At 41.2% G+C, this 23,869-nt stretch overlaps 1 long non-coding RNA gene across 1 annotated transcript; it reads left to right on the top strand.

The window, feature by feature from the left end:
* Window positions 1-10,966: 10,966 nt before the first annotated feature.
* Window positions 10,967-22,644, top strand: LOC144730633 (uncharacterized). The gene is made up of 3 exons (XR_013587824.1): window positions 10,967-11,481; window positions 19,276-19,385; window positions 20,056-22,644. It is a non-coding gene; the product is annotated as an uncharacterized LOC144730633 (long non-coding RNA).
* The last annotated feature ends 1,225 nt before the right edge of the window (window positions 22,645-23,869 follow it).

Genomic DNA, 23,869 nt, shown 5'->3' with positions numbered 1-23,869 from the left:
ACGAGCGTCTGCGGCGTTGTTAATCAGTGGCATTCGTGACCACTGCAGTCAGACCGAGACACAGTGGAATAGGGGCAAGAGACGTACAATTCACAGGTACCTGATGCCACAATTTGAACATTGCTATCATTACACCAGGTCACAAATGGTGTCAACCGGACCCAGAGAGTGTTATGCCTGGTGCTTTTAAAATTGCGTGTAATAGCCAGGGTTGTGTTTGTTCCCGTGAAAGAGTTCAGAGATTACAGTGCACCATTTAAGTCACTAAGTGTCTGCACAAACCCTTATTTTTTTGCACCGACTTTTATTTATGTATTTGAATGCTCAAGCAAAGATCTTGCGGCTTCTTTCCAGAAGAATGCTTTAGTGGGATTACTTTGTAAAATCCACATTTTAGGACCTAATCTCACGCAATGTTTTCTTATTCAAGCAAAGTGCCACCGTTAATTCGCGATCAGCCATTCTTTCGAATAAATGTTAAAATTATACCCTCTATTACACTAATTGCTGCGTTGTACTTTACTGACGCAATGTAATTTAGAACAATTTATGGCTATTAATTACCTGATACAAGTTTTCTGAACGTATCATGATGATCATAATAAGCCTGTAAATGTTAGCGCTCGTTCCCAGTGATCCCCTGCTGTTGAGCAATTTTGACCAGGGCCATCTGGCCTCACTCACCATCAGCAGTTGATGCGAAAAAGAGTGAGTTGGCAGCCACACTCCTTAAACGATCAAATGACTTCCAAAATTTCACGTGGAGGAGATGTCTTGTCGGAGTGCTGTGGTCAACGCTGTCACTCGTTTTTTTTTCTCTCTCCGCCTGATGAAGAGTGCTTGTGTTGCGATCCAAACGTCGTGGGTTTTTTTTTAGCTTTCGTTATTTTCCATTTATTATTTTTATTTCATTTTTATTTTACTTTATTTTATTTTTTGATTTTTTCCTATTTAAGTGACTTTACCGAAATAACCAAGAATATAAAAACAAATTTACACAGGCACAGCTTTGAGAAAACATTGATCCTGCTGCACGAATGACTTGCGATTGTCGTATCAAGGTGGAGTGATACATATAACTTGATGATGTAGCAAACGTGATTTAGTCACTCAGCATGATGGAGTGAGCACTTTGCAGAAACGTTGTGGTCACTATATATATATTTATTTAAAAGCCAAGAGCATTACGAATAATGTAATGATCATTCACATGGTGCGGTTTCACGAAGAACTGCTCGTCTTAAATCATATGTTTCGACTCAAACAATACTAGTCCCAACATTTCAACACGTTCTCATTGTATCCCATTCATCTTTCTCTTGCCTTGTCCCTAAGACCGTTGAATTCACATTCAGCCCAGGAGATATGTCTCCATGCCCCCCACCCCATGCTGCATGATGCATGTCTACAGCACCTTGGCCCGACCCCAGGTGCTTAATGCGAGATTGCTCCCACACAGAACACACTCTTGCCAATCTCTCCACCTGTTCTTCTTGGCTACACTTCTCCGCGCTTTGTTTCACTTATCAAGGCAGCACATCAACCACTTGGAGTCTTCTTTCAAACAGCGGAGTGTGTACGGTCAAACCCCGCTCCGCAATAGCTGACGTGCATCAGCGCTGATTATATCACATCCATATGAAAGGCACTTGAGTCGGATAATATATTTATTTATTATTGTCTCTAGATGCACACCGACCTGATATTGAGTTTTACGTTTTACACAGCTATTATACATGGCAATGGGTAAAGGCGTCACGCTTTTAAAATGCATCTATGCAGCTGTGTAAAAAGAGGCATCGATTGAAGAGGTCCATTCAACAATGTATGTTTCCTCTGCTAGTCATGCATGGCTTGGGGAATTTTTTTATTTACGTGCATACCTCGCAACAAATTTCACTGTGTGGTTATCTGGAGTCCTGGTTTGACTCTGATATTAACTGCCTATCACGGATCATTGCCTAAAGTAGTAATGCGGCGCATGTAGACTTTATCGGGTTAATGCACATTGTCAGCACGTGCTGTTTTGAAAAGTGCAGTTATTTACATTTTTTTAAACCATTTATCAGCATATACGGTCCTGTCAACTGAAGGCTGCTTCAACAGTGGTTAATGCACCAGATAACATTCATGAATAATACACAAGATGATGATTAAATGACTAAAAGCACAACAGAAAAAAAGCTACGACACAAATAATTAATGTCAGCGCTTGCCCTTTGAAATATTGATCAGAAAAAAAATCAGTGGCCGATGTTTTATTTCTTCGCCGGAGTCTTACTGCCGCGTTCCCTTTTGAAGACCCATGGGACTTGGTGGGAGAAGGTTAAGGTCAGGGATTGGGGGTGCATGGGTAGGGGCGGAGGGGGGGGGCTTAGTAAGGAAACGGAGGGTGGTGCCATGTGGATGCGGGAGAGACTTGAGAGGCACGAGGGTGCAGTAGCAGCGCTGGCTGAAGGCCATTTGGAAGGAGGATGAGGAGGAGGAGGGCAGGGGAAGGGAGGGGAAAGATCACCGAACCAAAAAAAACAACAACCCCACTGCGCTGCCGACTCCAAATCCCGCACGGGTCTCACCCAACCCCAACACCTGCCGAACACAAGTTACGACCCGACTCGTATCCAACCGCTTGATTTAAAACCGGCAACGTGGTGGTGGTGGGGGAGCGTTCTTTAATGCTCGCGTCATCTCCAAGATCTCCAGCAGATTCCAACCAAAAATCTTACCGACAGTTTTGTGTGAATGTGTCATTTGAACGAGGCTTCAACGTGTTATTCTGTGTGTGAGGGGGGGGATAAAAAGAGGGATACGTGGAGGAGGTTATTGACAATGCCTTTCATCAAGGATATTAATCGATGTAATTGATGCTTGGAATTGAACTTGGAGATAGACAGACTTAACACACTGCTCATCAGGAAGCTTGGTAATAAAAGCAAATAAGTGGGCCTGGTACCTGGGTCAGTCAGCCCAGTAAGTAGCGCTAATTCCCTTCACTAAATTAGTGACGGCAAACATTCGTCGTGAATGTGTTTCCGTTGGAGGAAATAATCAATCAAGTTTAGCGGATGCCGACGATTAACCACCAAAGACGTAAGTGCGATTGATTGTGATGGGATGATATCAGCTCGTCTGAATGAAAATGCAGACTGAGATCATTTATCTTCTTGGTTCTTTCGGTAAAGTCACGTAGAATGGAAATAATAAAATAATAAAAATAAAACTTGATAAAATAATTATCACGACGTTTCGGCCACATTGCAAGCAGCCGTCCTCAGGTGGAGAGCAGGTCTGTCGAGAAGAAAGAGCAGGTCTGTCGAGAAGACAGTCTGAGACTCTGTCTTCTCGACAGACCTGCTCTCCACCTGAGGACGGCTGCTTGCGTTGTGGCCGAAACATCGTGAGAATTATTTTATTATGTTTTATTTTTATTATTTCATTATTTCCATTTTACGTGACTTTACCGAAAGAACCAAGAAGATGAATCCCTGCAGTCACAAAAGCTTTAAATTGAGATAATTTACTAACAATATTAGAGCAGAAGTGCACGGAGGGAGACGATGTATATCAAGACTTACAAAGTTCACAGATTGGCTGTTCTGATATCTGATTGGGGGCATGGGCTAATGGTTACCCCTCAAATCAACAATTCGTATCCAAGAGTGAACTACAGTTTTAACTGCTTTGTTCGGCTCGACTAAGATAATGACTAAATGCCATTCCCGGTTTAGGCTTTGACAAAAATAACGATCGAATGGACCGATATTACGACTAAAATCAAAATCTCTGACTAATTAACACAGCCCGTATGCCCGCTGTGGAAATCCTTGATTGGCAAACTGAGACCATTCACTTCCTCACGTCAGTGAACTTCAACACAAAATAAGAATTATAGTTTTGTATTCGTTTTTTAAAAATATATTTTAAATCAATAACGCAACACGTCCATGCTTGTTTTTTAAGCTTAGTTTAACTTAGAATCGACGTTTTCGAACGATTTTGCTTAAAACATTCATACGTGTGCTGTTCATAAATTCACATAATCCACTGCGTATGAGAAAGGCTTTGCATGCTTTTATTATTATTATTCCTAGGTGCATTTTTTATGGACCATTGCTGAGTAATACCATCATCATTAAAAGTATGTGAACTGAATGCGATTTGCAAGTTCAGATTTTACAAATAGGAAAAAAAAACTGCTTCAGTATTTTAAAGAAATAGTGTTTGTACTCGTGTTCTCGTTGTCTGATGTGGAAAACATATTTGTTGGCAATATATGGTCACAATATAAACACATCTTAGAAGAGGTGGGAGTCCCCACACTTTACCCCACAACATGTGACCTGCCAATCGACTTGCTGTGGCGGACCCGTTTATTAAGGCTTGGTGGAAAGAGGCAGAAGGATTGAAGAACCATACGCCGCTATTACGATTGCGATTCCAGGAGAACAAAGCAGCAATCCCTGGTTTGCAATTCTAGTTTGGTAACCATGTCACCGTGGCAGCATCCGAATCAACATCATAATGTTTAACACGTAGGCTTTCGCGACCAATATCATGCACACATATATATTTAGATATTTACACGATCTAACCCAAAAAAAGTCGATTATGCATAACTATAATGTTGAAAAGCATTCCTGTTTTCCTATGCGTTCTACAAAGGGCATGGGGTGATGTGTAATTAGTATGTTTCCCCTTTCAGTGGAACATTTCAAAAAATATTTTCAGGGCCCTGTCGTCGTTTGCGAATTTCCCTGTTTGAGGGTACGTGGCACCCCCACATGGGGATAATGAAACACTTCACTATCGAAGTTGCCGAATATGAAACTACCTGGCAAGAAACCGGCGAAGAGTGCAGTGAAAACTAAATCCCAAATGGTATAAATATTCGGAGATTTTTTTATCACTCCAGCTACTCACGAAAAAATGACAGTCATGTAGATGCAAAGATGTTCTGCAAAAAAAAAAAATCACTTTGACAGCAATTGCTAACGAGACATTTATCGTGACTCTATCGTGATGCGAAATGACAATTGCTTCCGATGCATCCATCTCAAAGCAGCTCACCTATCTATGGGACCGCTTTGTCAGTATCCAAAATTAAGAACAATACGAATCGGTGTTATTCTATCTGGCAATGAAATAGGTGTAAAGATGTTCAAACACCAAATAGATAAATAATGGATTACGACGCTTCCATCGCAACAACAAGCGACCGTCCTCAGGTGAAAGAGAGAAACATGCCTCTGTGACGAGGCATTATGTAAAGTTCCAATTTTCTTTGTCTGTCCGTCCATTTTCTCTCCACCGGCCGCTCTCATTGACATTCTAAATTTTCTGCCCCCCCACATCTCTCTATATAAGGCCTCGACACAGAGTCGTTGTTTCTCTGTGTGCCTCTGTGTGTGTGTCTCTCTCTGTGTCTCTCTCTGTGTCTCTGTGTGTCTCTCTGCTTGTGTGTCTCTCTATGTGTCTCCGTGTCTGTGTTTTGTCTCTCTCTCAAATTTAGCAATCTTTGGAAGAACGTAATCAACCAGGTAGGGTGTTGACTGTTGTGTTAGCCGACTCTCTATGTTGTATTGCATTACATTTTTAAGTTTACTAGGTTTGTTTTCTCATTCATTTATACCTGATGACGGTTGCTTGTGTTGCAATCGAAATGTCGTATTCTATTATTGAATTTATTTTCTTTCTACATGACTTTACCGAAAGAACCAAAGAGTAATTCCTGCAGTCACGAAAGCTTCAAATCAAGTTTACAAACAATATACTTCACCAAAAGCATTTCCAAGCTAATAATGCTGACTGTCGTAGCCTACACTTAATGTAAATCACATTATTTAATTAGGATTTGGTCGTGGGGAGTGGTGGCGCAGTGGTTAATGTAGTGCACTTATCTCAGAGACCTGAGTTCGATATCCAGCAATGGCCAATATCAGTGGTGAGTAAAAGCTAATGGCTCACCACAGCCTCCAACCCAACTGTGAACTGACCATGCTCATAAAGTATCGTCAAATAATTCCTGTAACTGACACCTAAATGGAAGTATTCATCCAGTAGTGGATTGATGGAGGACTCTTCATTTGTATTACATTCAGTAAATCGCCATATATTATGAAAGGTCGCTCTTGAAGCTATTCAAAAATAACATTTTTATTCATATATGCAGACATAAAACTGCATTCAGCCCTTTGCTGGGTATGTAATAATTCAGTGATTGTATACTTAGGCATTCTATCTCATTATTAGTTCATATTGGGTTAGAGCGTGGCGTGATATTAATGTGTTAACTGTTACCTTCCACCACCCGGCATAGCCAATCAAATCAAGTCAAATCATAGTGTTGTTTAATCATGAATCCTAAAAAATCACTCTCCACAGAAAAGTGCTAAATTGTCATGACCAGCCTTGATTTGTGGATTGATTATTTTGTCTCGTTTTAGCCCTCTCATCCACATTTTGTTATTTCTCCCATCTTGATAAATGTTTTTTACCCTTTTTTCTGGCAACAAAACTGATACCTTTTTTACGAGGAGTCATGTTTGCATAGACCACAATACCTGCAGTCATAATGCAGACAAAAACATAACTCTGATAATGTGCACTGTCCTTGAAGTTGATTGGTCCACACCCGAGACAGCTTTCCTTAGAGCCTAGTCTCACATGGGTTGGACCAGATGACGCCAAAAGGCGCACAACTCAAAGACAATGCACCATCAGAGTATGAGAGCTCGGGGCAAGCATCTACACTATGGGAACCTCATTTGCCAGTAAAAATATGATAATTGGTTCTTTACCCTTCTATCTGGCAACAAAACTGACACCTTTTTACAAGGAGTCATGTTTGCATGGTCCAACCCATGTGAGACTAGGCTCTAAGGAAAGCTGTCTCGGGTGTGGACCAATCAACTTCAAGGACAGTGCACATTATCAGAGTTATGTTCTATTGTTTGTATTATGACTGCAGGTATTGCGGTCTATGCAAACATGACTCCTTGTAAAAAGGTGTCAGTTTTGTTGCCAGATAGAAGGGTAAAGAACCAATTATCATATTTTTACTGGCAAATGAGGTTCCCATAGTGTAGATGCTTGCCCCGAGCTCTCATACTCTGATGGTGCATTGTCTTTGAGTTGTGCGCCTTTTGGTGTCATCTGGTCCAACCCATGTGAGACTAGGCTCTAAGGAAAGCTGTCTCGGGTGTGGACCAATTAACTTCAAGGACAGTGCATACATTATCAGAGTTATGTTTTTTGTTTGCATTATGACTGCAGGTATTGTGGTATATGCAAGCATGACTCCTCGTAAAAAAGGTGTCAGTTTTGTTGCCAGATAAAAGGGTAAAAAAACAATTATCATATTTTTACTGGCAAATGAGGTACCAATGGTGTAAATGCTTCTTCCATTATTATTTGGTTCTTTCGGTTAAGTCACGTCTAAAGATAAAATAATAAATTAAATTAAATAATAGAATACGACGTTTCGATTGCAACACAAGCAATCATCATCAGGTATAATGAAATAGCGACATAAAATCTAACCAGAAAACTATAGACAGACATATTAGCAGACAGATATTACCAAGATACATAGCGAGAGCAACACAAGTAACAGAGAGGGGTGATCGTCTCTGTGTGGTGGCCTTAAATAGACAGAGGGGGGGGGCGGAGGCAGAAAGGGAGGGGGGTTAGAGAAAAAATTAGCATATCAATTGGTGCTGCAAGAACGATTACACGGCAAGCAAGCCTGAAAATCAGGAGAAAGACACACTAAAATTAAATAACCTAGTAAAATATCGAAATGTAATGTAATACAACACAGAGGGTCGGTCAACACACAATTAACGCATAGCCTGGTTAATTACGTATTTCAAAGATTGCTAAGTTAGAATTTGAGTGTGAACATTCTAAAGAGGACACAGGCAGAGAAAACAAGTCGCCAGAGAGAGAGAAACAAAATATAAGCTTAAAACTTCCCCGTAGAAGTGGTTCAATCTTAATTTTAGAACTTTCGTGACTGCAGGAATTATTATTTGGTTCTTTCGGTTAAGTCACGTCTAAAGATAAAATAATAAATTAAAATAAATAATAGAATACGACGTTTCGATTGCAACACAAGCAATCATCATCAGGTATAATGAAATAGCGACATAAAATCTAACCAGAAAACTATAGACAGACATATTAGCAGACAGATATTACCAAGATACATAGCGAGAGCAACACAAGTAACAGAGAGGGGTGATCGTCTCTGTGTGGTGGCCTTAAATAGACAGAGGGGGGGCGGAGGCAGAGAGGGAGGGGGGTTAGAGAAAAAATTAGCATATCAATTGGTGCTGCAAGAACGATTACACTGCAAGCAAGCCTGAAAATCAGGAGAAGGACACACTAAAATTCGTGTTGTGGTGCACCCCGCACCTTGGAGGTCCGAGAAGCAGTAAGGTCACGGCCACAGCGCCGGAGACGCAGCCACGGAAAGCTGACGGTCGATCCACTCACACACGGCTCACTCATACACAACAACAACCGCCATTCGCCACAAAGTGGCGGTGACGTCACCACGACGCTTGTGCCAGGCCATGTGCACTTTGAGGCCACGTGAAGTGTCGAACGCCCCGCTGGCAGGAGGTCGCGGGGCAGACCCAGGTGCCACGGGTCGACTGACTGAGATGACCGAGATGACTGGCTGATGCACCATCTGTGCCCCCTACTGTGGGCAAACGTACAAAATCAGCAGGGGATAAAATACTTTTTTCCCTCACTGTAGGTACAGAAGCATGCGCATTTGGCGTAAGAGCCAGTGTTAACACGATTGCTTGTACCATGTGCTTTAGCCATAAGCACATATCTGTTTGGACCAGTATATTGATTTAATGTGCCAGGCCCTCCCGTTGATAGCACGCAAACTTTATTCGGGGTTAAATGCTATAAGATGTGAACTGTTGCACGAAATAATAATAATCACCATCATCATCAGGGACGATCGATCCACTTCTGGATGAAGGACTCACCAAGCTGTTGCCATATCGCATGATCCTGCGATGTATCACAACATACTACTGTTACTGTAATTAGCTACTGCAAAATTTTGCAAACAGTCATTAACTTCAGTGTTGAAATCCCTAATCTATTGTCCTTGGTGCTGCACTGGCATCGATTGGAGGTGTTCACATTTTCAAAATTATTCCTTAAGATCCACAAAGTTATCCGATTCCTTTCTGACCTATACAATCTTTGCTCGCCTATAAAATCCTCACCTTCATGCGTTGACATTGATCGTAGTTCCATTTAAGAGCACTCCCCCTGTGTCTCAATCACATTTCATATTTGCCCAAGTGTAAGTCTTAAAGAGTGGCAGCCAGCCAGGAAGGGAAGGTATTCGAAAGGACATCCACCGAGGAGATGGAACGATGAAATCATCTGAAGTGCAGATGCTAGGAGGATTGTCACGTTACGGGTTCGTAAGTGATGCCGGCTGCTTGGTAAAATGCATTCATCCAGCAGTGGATTGACCACGGTTGATAATGATGATGAAAATGATAATGACGAAATGCACCATTTGCACGCACATTGTAGACTTGCACACAATGCTATTAAGACCTGTCCCTGCATTGCATCACTGTTGCATAAGGGTCTGCACAGTTCAGACATAAGCTTTGACTTGTGCATGCTAATATGCACTGTTCTATTAAAAAAGGCCATCCAAAGTAATCCGTCTGTCACTGCAGCCTCCTAACCTTTCTGTGTAGCATTATCACCCAAGCTCAGCTGAGCTCTTTATGCTATTGCTGGGATTTGGAACAAGATAACTACTCTTTCCCTAATTGCACTAAATATGTGCGTGGCACATGATTTACGCTTGTTGATTTTAATACCTTTTGAATAGTGTGCTCTGTGTGGCTCTCTTGCTGGAAGTGTGTTCCCTGAACTGTGCATTTTTGAAATCCGCTATAAAATATAATCCCAGCCACAAATCCACAGAATGGAAACAGTGCACGTTAAAAGCGACCCTGGGATTTTCCATATTGAACGAGACAAATGTTCAGCAATTGAATCCAAGATCAACCATTCAAAGTATTTCCCTCCCCTCCAAAATCCTATTTCTTTTTCTCACATCATTGTATTTTGTTTGACTACATTTCACAAGTACCGGACTGCCATTTGAAATTATTTTTGCATTAAATTCAATTGGCCATGGCGGAGATCACGGTTGGGTAATGCACACTTGTGTGGTGCATTAGCGCTCTTACGTGCAAGCGAGCAGTAGATTTTATATCGAGGTGCACTGGCACTGTATCATTTTAATTGAGCACTTAAACTGTAATTTCGTGTTTGCAATGCATCACAATCAACGTCTTCTATCGGCTGATCCTTTAAATGATAAATCGTATCATTTGATAACGTTTATAGTTTCCTTGTGCATTAATTAATCACTCGTGCTGAGTGTAATCGAATTGATTTATTTGGTTATCAGTTATTGTCGATTAATACGCCTTTCCCTCCCATAGATATTTGGAATATTTCTTCTTGGCTCAAGGCCAGTCAATACATTGATTATATGAATCGCAAATTAGATCGTGCTTTGGTTAAGAATGTAATCTATACACTGTTTTTTTTACATCACGGTGTATGGAGTAGTCTGAATTATATCTGTTGCCAACTATTTTTATTTGCCGAAATTTGGGTGATTTCCCGAAATACGACCATGTCAGCAACGAATGTGTGAACCGCTCTTGGGCCTCCCCGAGGTCGCCTTAAATGAGTAGCCGGTGAGATGTGTAAACAGCAGCGTTTGGGAAACAAAGGTGGCCGGGCATAGTGTTGACTATTCACCCACTCGTGTGCCTTCATAGGTGCTCGCGAACAGCACTTGCCAAACAGGATGTTTAGGCTATGGCGGGGGAGGGGATTTGTATTGTTTCCTTTGTGGACAAACAAGATAAGCACGGTAGGAGGATGGGTATACGAGGGAATCATTATCAGGGGAACTCCGCGTAGGGAGTGTACGAGCACAGCCGAAGGTGATTAATCGAGGAGTGTGTTGATTTGTGAACGGTGGGCACTGCGATTATCAAGACATCGATGGTGGTGAGAGATAAGATTAGGTGTGAGGGATCAAGGGACGGTCACGTGGCACTGGGGGCCCAGTTGGAGAGTGGAGAAAGTGCGCACTCGAGACCTCGAAGCCAGTGGTGGTGAGCTCAGGTGAAGGTGTCTCACCTAGACTACCCGCACCTGCGATTAGCACGATTGGCTACGTACGGTGCGAAAGAAGTCCAGTGTACGGTCCATGCCTACCTATGTGCACACGAGTCGCACAACCGTTTGAAACAAATAACTGGAAGCTCCGGGACAAGCTCTGTGGGAGGAGGACGGGGAACGGTGGTTAGAACACGTGAAGGGTTGGTCACAGTGAAGACGTGCTGTGGAGTGATTCGATAATAACGTTGGCAAGATTGGCTTTCGCACATCTGGATGGAAGCGGTGAGTCATTCTAACAGTTTCATAACATAACAAAGTTTTTAGAACAATGTAATTTTTTTGGTATTTTCTTCCAATGCCATGAGTTATTGTTTTAGTGTGTGTGCAGCCATTGGTGAAGGGGATGAGACCTTGAAGCTCGCTATACAGCAAAAGCGATATTAAACGTTCACACGTTTTGCTTTTGTTGAAGTTTAAAGTAAATGTATTCGTGCTTAATACATTTGCATTAGTTGTGTGCATACAAAATTATTCGCAGCCCTTTGTCAATCCCCTGGTGGATGAAAGCCTCTGCCATGCTACGTTGGTTTTCGTGCTTCTTTGACCAGACGTCACCAAACTGGTCGTTCCAGATTGGTGAAGGTGGTACCTAGGACCGGTTCAGATATTACCTACTGGTTATATCCATGGCTGGGATTCAAACTGATGCCAATGGGTTCATAACACAATGCACAACAAATAAACTGTTCAAATAATTTTTTTGTATTTTACCAGGTAAGGCCCACTGAGCTCTATAGCTATTTTTCAGAGGGGCCTGATCACAAATGATAGCTCAACGATGTGGCGTATCACGTGTACATTTATAACAGCCAAATACTCTAAACGCATTATTCTCAATGTGGAGGTAAAAATCTAAGGACCCGGAGAAAAATATACTGTCATCTCTCCACTTCCAGTACATGAATAAGGGTCTTAGAAAATCCTAACTGTCTTGCATGTGTCTTGGCTTCCCAGGGTAATGTTAACATGCAGCATTGGACAGGCATTATTACGCTGATGAGACCCAACCGTTTAAAAATGGTCCAGAGTTTTCTCACTTAAAATACAAGCAGATTGATAATATTAGTCTGGAAAGCCAGCCGATTTATGAAATTAAACCATTCATTTCCATTTCGAAACAAAATTGAGATCTGCTTATAGTTGTGGATACAACACGACCTTGACAGACACTTTAACGTGAGGCTTCTCGTCACTATTGTTAGAGCAGAGGTTCTTAACCTGGGCGGAATAACGAACCCCCAGGGGGTGCGAGACGTGGCCAGATTTTTTTAGAAGGTAAACCATCGAAACACAAATGTTTCATCAATCCGATGTACGTATTAACGTTGTTTTTTCACGATTGATAACCAAAGGGGTGCAAGGCTGCGCTAGAGGAAGTCACCACACGACAGGCACAGTGTGTGGACGACTTAATTGCAAAATAAATCAATGAAAAATGCATCTTGCAGATTGCGACTGCAGAGCAATGTCAATAAAGGAGCTGGTAGCTCAGAGTGATATGAATAAACTACCACACAACGCTCATTCAAAAGGAAGTCAACGTTTCAAGTTTGCCTGCCGAAGCTGGAGGGCACAACGTGATGCGCCAGAGTGCAGAATTCCACGAACGAGTCTGAAATACACTTTCGATGTGCAACACCAAAAAAATACAATTCTGTTCTACTCATATTCTTAGGTTTTTTCGGTAAAGTAACGTAGGTAAAACATCAAAATTAATAAAAAATAAAAAAATAAAAATCACGACGTTTCGGAGGCAACGTCGTGATTTTTATTTTATTTTATTTTTTTATTAATTTTGATGTTTTACCTACGTGACTTTACCGAAAAAACCTAAGAATATGAATCCTTGCAGTCACGAAAGCTTCAAATCTAGAATCTGTTCTACTCCTTGGCAATACAAATAAAAGCTAGAACAAAGAGTAAACAAAAGTTTCAACTCCGTTTGTGTTCTGTTGCCTCAATAGCTCGCGAACTGTCGTTTGGATGACTCTGTTGAGGTGAGTGAACCTGGGGCATACTTGCAGTTAGTAACGGTCATTATTTTTGAAGACCTGCTACATTGTTTATGTTATTTGTTTGTAATCACATGTTTCGATCACACCAAGTGCTCTGAAATTCGACTCGGTGTAAAGTTGCAACCCTGCAATTACCGGCTCATTCCACTGCTGGTGAAAGCACCCCCAGGGAGTGCTCGAGGTTATACTGGTAGGAACGAAGTGAACCAGCCTACAATAGATTATATCGTCCGTCCGTCCGTCCAATGTCCGATTAGGTGTAGCAACATCGCTCCCTACTGCAAACACTTGGCAGGACCCTACAAAAACCTTGAGACTCAGTGAGGCTTTCCTGGCTAAACAAGTGTAACATTCCCTTATAATTCCTTGAGATAGTTTTTAATTAAAACATTTAAATTAAAAATTAACTCACAGCGGCCTAAAGCCTGCAGCTAGGCCTAAAGCCTAGAAACTAGGCCTCAAACTCTCCCTTTGTATCGTACCCCCGCCATTTCATTTTATTATAGCCATTAATATGTTCGTTCCTACCAGCCCACCCCGCAGGGACCTGTTATTCGCCTTTTCCACGTGAGGCAAATGTTTTGGAGGTGGGAATACCCACTCAATCCATGACTAATTGGAATTAGTTTAATCCCGTTGGTTATAGTGTTTTCATAGTATTTACGAAGCAAATCAATCGATGTTTTTTCTAACATAATGTTACAATGACGAAATACAAATCACATTTGATCAGTGGTATAAAATTAGAAATCGATTCTCCAGCTATGCTAGTCATATTTGCCAAGGTATCAAAGTGAAAGGAAACTATGATGCACTACACATGCCATCTCAGGGACAGCAGATAAGGTTAATGGAATAGAATAGATATACACAATGAAACCATTATTTCCATTGCAAATTAAGAATACGCTGATGCATATAACACAACTATATATTTTTATTATGCAACGAGTATACAGACAGTTTCCTCCAAATATATTATTTGTTATTATTATTGTTGTTTTTCAATTTATAGGCATGTCGTGTTGTTGCATTTTTAATTAAGACATTTCCCAAAGCTCTCCCTGGCATTCTTATAATTTGTTACTAATTACTTTTAATCAGTTTTATTCCAGGAGATAGTTGTCAACATATTTGTTTATATATTAATAATCCAACATGTGGCAAAGAAAAGCTGTTATGGTAATGTAACGACAAAACGCAACACAATTTCTATACGTACCGATATCTAAATGTACACATGTATGTATTTAGGATTCATCTTCTTGGTTCTTTCGGTAAAGTCACGTAGAAGGAAAATAACAAAAAAAATAAAAATAAAACATAATAAAATAATTCTCACGACGTTTCGGCCACAACGCAAGCAGCCGTCTTCAGGTGGAGAACAGGTCTGTCGAGAAGGCAAAGTCTTTAGGACTTATTTCGCACCGTACATAGCCAACGGTGCTATTCAGAGGTGCAAATTACATGAACCACCAATGAATGTATTTCTCGTGGTTATCATTGGTGGCCCAGTGGTTTGCACACGACACGCTGAAACCATTGACCTTAGTGTGATTCCTGGCCATGGCTAAGATCAGTGGCGAGTGAGAGCTGAACCGTTTCAGAGAACACGGGGCAGCATTGGTGGTGGTGGTGATACTGTCCCCATGATTACAATCGTGTGGGGAGGCCTTAATTCTGCATTTCGGTTAACAGATGACAGTTACATTACTGTTGTTTTAAATTAATAATAATCCACACGTAATATTACATTTTTACTTAAAGCTTTCGTGACTGCAGGAATTCATATTTCTTTGGGTCTTTCCGTGAAGTCACGTAGATAGGTTCAGAAAACAATAAAATAAACAAAAAACTATGACGTTTCGATTGCAACAGAAGCGACCCTCATCAGGTGGAAAAAGTAGGGGAAGCCACTAAAGGCACAATCCGTAAAGCTATCACCCCAATCGTTGGGAAGGAGCCATCTGAGGACCCAATCAAAACCATCACCTTGCCATACATAGCGGCAGTAGTAACATTGGGGAAACTAAGCGACATGTCTCTGACCGTGTTCGTGAGCATGAGGCATATTTTAAACACGGGAGCACCAACACTTCAGCCGTGGCTGATCATTGTTTTAATGCGGTTGGCTCACACGAAATAGATGTTTCTAAGACGAAGGTACTTTACAAGCCCACTGGCTATCAACAACGATTCGTTCACGAAGCCATCCATATATACAGACACAATTTCAACCGAGAGGATGGGTACAAACTCAGCAATCATTGGAAGGACGTCATTAACCAGTTTAAGTCCTAACTAGCTGTGATGTTTCCATCTTGTCAACTTCAGATGTTAGTTTTATTTTACTAAAGATTGGACAAGCAATTCCAGTTCCTGCGGTGTCGCCTCTGCATTGGGCGTACCACAAGTTGTTCATTTCTCCACGGCTCATACGTCTACCCTTCTCTTGACTCTCAGATGTCATATTAACATAACCATCTCTGCTTGTGCTGGCCCCAGGACACTTGTGCCCCACCCACTTTGTTCTGATACCAGGAGGCTTGAGCTACACCCATTTTAAACCTTTAAAACAGCTTCCCTTTAGTGGCTTCCCGGTCGCTTGTGTTGCGATCGAAACGTCGTAGTTTTTGTTTCATTTATTACTTTTGAACCTATCTACGTGACTTTACCGAAATATTCATTATAGATTTGAAGCTTTCGTGACTGCAAGGATTCATACTCTTAGGTTTTTATTTTATTTGTATTATTACTTTTATTAATTTTATTATTTTTTTATCGACGTGACTTTACCGAAAAAACCTAAGAGTATTTACCGAAAAACCCAAAGAAATATAATATTACATTATCTGTCATTGACAAAGTTAATATTTATTCTTTTTGTCCGCGAAATGCGCCTAAATTCTGAGGGTAAGATTTGTTTAATGTTTATTTTTCATCATCAGCAGCAGCCGAGGTGGACTCATTAATCGTCCTTAACCTTTATTGCATCCTGCACTCATTTGACTCTCAATCGTGAACGTAAAAAAATACATAGGTTTGATGAAACAGAGTAGTTGTACTTATGTCCCCGTGCGTAAAATTGTGTTTTCGATTATTCACCTGTCGGGCATCCCCATTTAAGAAAGAACCACTGCATTCATGGATGTGGGTTTCCCCAATCCGTCACCATCTCTCTCGATGCTGCGAGTAACAAGCCCCACCTCTCGCCTGCACAAGCACTGATTTCATCGCTCCATTTCTTCGGCAGACATCCTCTCTGGCACGTTCCATTCCTTAAGTTGCACCCATTAGTTGTATAAATAGACAACTAATACGTACACCGTATATGGGAAATATCTATATAGGAACGACATTCACATAATTGTGATCTGTTCTGGCGGGTGGTGAGGAAGGGATGGGGACTCAGAGGGAGGTTATTATGGGTGTTGAGTGAACATGCATCAGTAGCTGATGATGCTGGCCTCTGTACAACGTTTGTTTGCTTGTTTGTGGACTAATTAATCGCGTGGAGCGGTGGTACAGCGGTCAGAGAGCTGGGCTATGTACACGGCGAGCCGAGTTCGATTGCCGCTCATGAACAACACCAGTGACGATTATTCGAACCATTCCTGCGCCACGCCTAGGTCGACTCGGCCGCAAATGAGCACATGGTGCAGTGTGCAAACATCGCCACTCGGGAGACAAAGGCACCGTGCCGGCCTTCATAGGTCCTCGCTAATTTTTTATTAAAACTTTCGTGGCTGCAGGAATTCATATTCTATGGTTTTTCGGTAAAGTCGTGTATATAGAAAAACAAATAACAATAAAATCATAAAACTAAGAATGAAAATAAAGTAAATTTTATTGTAATTTGTTTTTCTATCTACGTGACTTTACCGAAGGAATCATAGAATATACTGGGGATCTTTGTTATTGTATTGCACTTAATGAAACGTACGCATCATCTTCACCGAGGTACGGTGCACATTTGTTACATGCTCAACGGTTATACCGAGCCATCTCGAGGCAATCGTGCAGGTGGCTGCAGATTAAGTGGAGTCGTGGAAGAAAAAAAAACACTGGCGACTGAGAGAAAGGAGGGGCAGGTGGAAGGTGATGACCTCATGCAATTTCACAGACAGCCGAATATTCCCAGGAATAATTATGATGTCGGTGATAATAATAATAATAATGGATATGTCATGCTTGGACGTGTATATGTGTACCGATGCACCAATAGCTCCTGATGGGTCACTGATGCGGCCGTGCAATGGGTTTCTCAGCTTCCCGTGCACATGCAGATAGAGCAAGTTAATTGGTACATGGTGAAATTGTGTACGTACCGGTGTTTTTAATTACGCAGACTTACAAAGTCTGTGTGTGCGATCGCAAAACAATTGGAGCTTTCATCTTTTTGGTTCTTTCGGTAAAGTCACGTAGAAGGGAAATAATAAAGTAATAAAAATTCAAAATAATAAAATAATTCTCACGACGTTTCGGCAACAACGCAAGCAGCCGTCCTTGTGGCCAAAACGTCGTGAGAATTATTTTATTATGTTTTATTTTTATTATTTTATTATTTCCCTTCTACGTGACTTTTCGGAAAGAACCAAGAAGATGAATCCCTGCAGTCACGCAAGCTTTAAATCGAAATTGGAGCTTTACCATCGGTTATCTACCGTCGTTCTACGTGGTGCATGGATGCAAGTCATTTTATAACGTTGCAGTTCGCTCACATGGGAAATTAGAAAGTCATGTCGGTCCTATGATAGTTTATTTTCTAAAATGGTTAATGTGCGTGTTATATATATACACACATACTGTGTGCTGTCTCACATGGGAAATTAGAAACAGGCATGTCAGCCACAATGTAGGCTGCGTGGTAAAATGGTTAATTTAACGACACTGCCCTTGCTTTCACCCTTCCACACTTCAGCATTGATGCATACCGTATTTTTAATAGTAAGGTCACTTAAAGTGCGGAAGCTAGTACCACCCCCCCGCCCCCCGCCATATATCACTGCAAAGTGTGGCACACACACATCTGATGTGTTCAAGCCAAATCTGATATGAAAGGGATATAAATAATGAACACTTCCAGAGCATAAGACGCAATTCACGGTCTCGCCTGTGCATTGTAATGGAAACACAAAGTTGACAAGAGTTGCAAGGGACAAAGGGTCACGCAGAGTGCACGGTGTGCGATGACTATTCCTTCAGAAGGAGAAGATGGATGCGCCGGTAGCTCAAGTATTACAAATAAGAACATCAATCGAGTACTGCTGAAAATAGTTATTATTTAATAATTATTATTGAATTACTTTGTGAGGAAAAACAATCATTTTAAAGTATTGCTTGTCACAAGTTGTGATTTTTTTTTACTTTAAATTTTTTTATTTCTATCTCGTCCTATTCTTTCCACACTCTCTTTTATATGTCCAGACTTTCTTTCCTGTCTGAGGTCAGGGACACATATATTGCACCTGTGCCGAACTCATCCTGTTGGATGTGGTGTCCACTCTTCCGATTTTAACGGTTGGCTACGTACGGTGCGAAAGAAGTTCAACATACATGCTCGCGCTCTGTGCTTCCCTGTACATTTTGTCATGAAAAATGCGTGTGGAATCGAAAACAACACATGTTGTGCAACTCATTGGTCTTCATTTGTTAAGCCCTCGTTACATTTGTATCTATATTAGTTTATTATCCTCAATATATGTGTAATATTTTTGGAAGTACAATAGAGGGACTGTGTTATTGCAACTTTAAGGGTCTTTATGTTTAAAGCAAACTTCCTTTTTATTTGCTTGCGACAGCATATGTTCAGTTCATATATAAGTACACATTTAAACTGTGGGGATTTTTTTAACGTTAATTAAGCCTCTAATCAAAATGTACAAAGTCGTGGCGAGACCCTTAACGAATCACAGCTGTGCCATTTCATTGGCTGGCGCTTATTTAGTGTGTGCATTTCTTCGTACAAGTTGCGCTATTTCAAGTCGCTTCTCATTTACAGCTCAAGAGAAGAAAGGAAGGCGGCAAGGGGTGTGCCCATCTTCGGATCCGTGCGTGCGCTCGGGGGAAAAAAAATGTTGGCGCCGATGCCGTAAGAACGCAACTGCCGGGGTGAGTGTCTCGTTTGTGAATGAAGCCGCCCCGGCGACTGAGTTCGTGTTGTGCGTAGCCTTCGTTTTCTGTGGCTTTCTCCAATTTAATTGTTCAAAGGCGTACATGGGCGCGGTGTGAACGGGCTCCTTTTACACTTCCTTGGCGCCGCTGCTAATGATAAAAGGCAGCAGTCACCTCGCGTATGGGTTTTTTTTTTGTGTGTGTCAATGCAAACCACACCGCACTAATTTATAATGTACAGCTGCACCGTGGGGATATGGACAGCATCACACAATGGTTCGTGTTTAAACATCCAAGAGAACTTTGGAAGGCATTGATGTGTTCGCAGTTCACATGCCCCAGAAACACATTTCACAACAATGGCAAATATAAAGCGGCCAGAAAATATAGATTGTTTTTGTAATTTATCAGTTCGTTAGAAACGGATTAATGTGGTTTGAAAATAGTGCATTTTAACCGGCTGTCATATGGAGAGCCAAAGCACATTCTTAATGGTATTTTGCAAGCAGATAATAGAATGCTACGACTTGTTGTTGGGTTTAATCTGCCATCGCAGCAGCAATTCATTTCACTGAGTAGATCTTGGCGGTGGTGCTGCTTAGCTCACTGATTGACGCGTTTGTGGTTGGTGCCGCGTGTTGTTCGCTACCGACGTTGAAACTCCCAGGACGTGGAGCGAAACGTCGCACATCGTGCCATCTTGCTGTGGAAAAAATTGATCTACAAATATGGAAAAGATTGCACATCTAAATATAGTATTTAATTGTCGTAACGGGGGATGGTGTTGAGAAAAAATATATACAGTACGTACGTGAACACGACAAAGAATTGTATTATAAGATTGCATTCTATTTATATAACTCCCTGCCTGAGCAGCGCTCCCACCATATATATGTTTTCCTGCCCCAGCAGCTCTCCCGCTATATTTTTCACCTGCTGACGATTGCTTGTGTTGCGATCGAAACGTCGTGATATTGTTATTATTTTTATTATTAGTTATATCTACGTGGCTTTACCGAAAGACCCACAGAATACAAAGAATATAATTGTATTCTATTTATGTAAAAAAAAAAACATTGGATGCGTTTCAATTGCCATTGTATGGTGAAAAGTAGTATTCTAATACTTTCCGTATTCACAAATCAGATTTAATAATTCCGAGTTTTCACACCGTCGTGGCAGAGAGACATTTCTCTCCTGAGTAGGAAGGTCCACTGCCTAATCATGTGTGCACCTTGGCGTTTGTTCGTGACAAATGCGTTGGGAATCTTCGCTATTTGCGCTTGTGCACCACTGCAAACGCAGCATTGCGAGCGTCGTTTTATTTCATTTCATTCCTTGCCTGGATTTAAGCGAGGTGTGGTGGGTTCAGTATCTCTCAGGCCCAGTTTTTTGCTGCCGGAAAATGATCTCGAAATAGTTTGCTATTGTGTGAAGTGTCATGGGTAATACGCGCATTAATTTATTACGAGGCTAAGAGTTTAATTAACTCGGATGGATAACATATTTACTGCATCTAATGTGTTTTTCCCATGCGTTCATGAAACCAAGCCAGATTTTTGGGGTGTAAAGAGATACCGGATGCATCATCGAGTAAACAGTGCGGTCATTCTCAAACAAGTTTGTACACTAACAAATAGCGCTGTGAATGGAAGGCTTACAGGTTAGTTTTTTGTGATTCATAAAATATAATTCACGGTCATTTGTGTTACTAAATAACTCCAGTAATGTATATGATATATGATATTGTCTGTGGAAAATTGGGTGTACCAGGTTCGTAGATGAGAATATTTTTAAATTGTGATAGTTCCTTTCTTAACCACGCTACTTGGTATGTCTGCTCTGATTCACTTGTGTAATGCACCTAACAAAGCGCTGGGTATTCCTGTTTAAATTGTTGACAGTTTTAAAAGGTTACCGGGAATATAACAAGGAGTAAGGCAGACCAGATGAAGTCGCCATGCTAAAAGGCTACATCCAAGCTTGGACTCGACAATAGTTGTGTTTAAGATGTGGAGGCTGTCAAGTATTGCACAAAGTATTTTGCGTTTCATACAGGGAATTATGGCTAAGTGACTGATGTAAATTATAATGATTTATGTAAAGACGAGAACGTTGTAATTTGGTACAGATAGAGCCGAGTTGATGCTGAAAACTAGAAAAAAAAATCAGCATTGAAATATGGGTCCGAGATTGAATGGTTTCACAAATTTGGTAGAGTTAGCCTTAGAAGACATTATTAGATTTACGAGTCATGCTGGACACTTAAAAACGTGCGATTTCATTGTTCGTGAACCAAGTAATTTGCCTCGCAGTAAAACGTGATGCTACAGCAATGTGCTATTTTTAGTGTATGATACATCACTTGTGTAATAATGCACAAATGTCAGACTAGGAAGCATGAACTTTTCCTGCAGTTTGGAAACTTTACCATGACTACCATATCATACATTTGTTTGTCTGCTATTGATATTATCTGCGAATGCCCAGGGGTAACAGAAAGCAGAGGGAATCCTCCGACCCCAATGGGCAAACAAGATTCACAGATAAGAGGGCAATGGATAAGGATAGCTCCACTGCTCTGCAGTGTGTTTATAGAGCGTGGGTTTGTATGAAGTTCATAACAATAACACTCGTAGGCGTTTTTAAACAAAATTGTGTGGCATTCATCTCCATTTGGCCTTCCGTGGCAGTGTTGGAATTTCCAAATGTATTTGGTGGCATCCCCAGCCTCCCCGAAGCCACTGCCACTGGTACCCATGTTAACAGCCCAGAGGGAGAACAGAGTGAAACTAGTCGTAGTTATTATTATTTTTTTACCCCCATTTCTGTTTACTTGTTACACTCCAAGTGGAAGGATAATTAACTGTAGGCTCCTGTTTTCGCCATCTGCACATATATTTAAGAGATTATTCAACAGTACTCCGCCAATCCAGATAAACATCAAACTTGCACGACTTCGGTAGAACATTGTCATGTTGTACACAGCCTTTCAACTTTAAAGGCTTGACAGATTGAAAGAGGCACATTAATAATGGCATTTTTCTCTCCCTCGGATTGCTTTCTTTCTGACATAATAACGACCCCTGCTGATATTTTATGAATGTTATATATGTTTTTTTCATGAAACAAAAGTGCCATTTTTACCAATCTATTCTACCCATCGTAATTGCTATATGCAAGTGCCCTCAATGTTGGACTTCATATGCAATGCTTAACTTGTGCAAATGTATCCATTCAAAAATTAAAAACAAGATCTTCAAACCCAATGAGAAATGTGTTTATATGTAAGCCTATGGGTAATTTGATAATTTCCAAGAGCATTCTTACACGACATGCCATGCTTTCATAGGATATGCTCATGCAGTATAATATATATTTGATAATATATTAGAAACTTTTGTTTGCGATATGCTGCATTATTTAGAATGAAAAAAAGTAACAAAAAAATTGCTATTTAATTTGTTCACAAACATTATGGGTGTTCTAAGGTGAATAAACGCCTCTCCTCAATTGTTTTTCACATTCTCTAAGAGTTACAACAACTCTGCATGTTTATCACGATGATAGTTCTTCTCTATGACACATTTCCCCAAAACGTCACCTAATTATATACGCTTTTTCTTTTACGGGCAGTATTATTGATGAACGTGCGCAGTTTTGTGATTAGTTTTGATTCTGCACTACTGTAGTGACATGGAATAGGCCACTATAGCGTGTATCGCTGGTTACTGGTAGAGAGGGGGATTGTGGGTGTAGTCGCCCGGTCTACCGGCAGGGCAGGTGAAGTGTGCCCAGGAGTGCGTAGGGCCGGTTGCTTGCAGTGAAGGGCATTTGAGGATACAGCGGCCGGTCTGCCAGTAGGGCATGTGATAGGCACGGATGTAGGGTAAAGGTGACAGAGGGGACACGTGGGGCAGAGCTCAGAACCTTCTAGTAGGTTCCAGAAGGGGGCGTGGCCGAGGGCGGAGCCAGGTCACGCCGGGGAGGATAAAGGGAGGCCCTGACGCTGGGTCGAGGCTGTCGTTTGGAATGGAACCCGTCATCTTCACAAGTCTTCTTAGGTTTTTTCGGTAAAGTCAAGTAGATAAAAAAATAAAATTAATAAAAGTAAAATAACACAAGCTTCCGTCTTCAGGTGGAACCGTCACAGCACGACAGCTGAATCAAGTAAGAGAAATTCCAAGAAAACAGTCCCTGTATATATACTGGTTGAGGGTGGGAGGAGCCAAGGTGGGCCGTGAATATTATTTTTGTGAGGTTCGGTGCGGCTGAAGCACGCTGTTAGGAATGAGCCTTTGTTGTGTTAACTAGGTGCGGATAAAGTAAAGGTGAGAATATGAATCCTTGCAGTCGCGAAAGCTTCAAATCTAGAATCTTCACAAGTCTTCGTCCCGTCTTCACCTCATTGTAGGTGTTGGGTCAGGCAGTGTGCCGGCTGTTCTGACCCATATATAGTTATCCCCTATACTGTGAAAAGT

Source organism: Lampetra planeri, chromosome 36, assembly GCF_965212315.1.
Source record: "Lampetra planeri chromosome 36, kcLamPlan1.2.h2, whole genome shotgun sequence".
In the NCBI taxonomy this organism is placed as follows: domain Eukaryota; kingdom Metazoa; phylum Chordata; class Hyperoartia; order Petromyzontiformes; family Petromyzontidae; genus Lampetra; species Lampetra planeri.
Note: the sequence above shows the minus strand (reverse complement) of the source record. Positions and strands in the feature narration are given on the sequence as shown.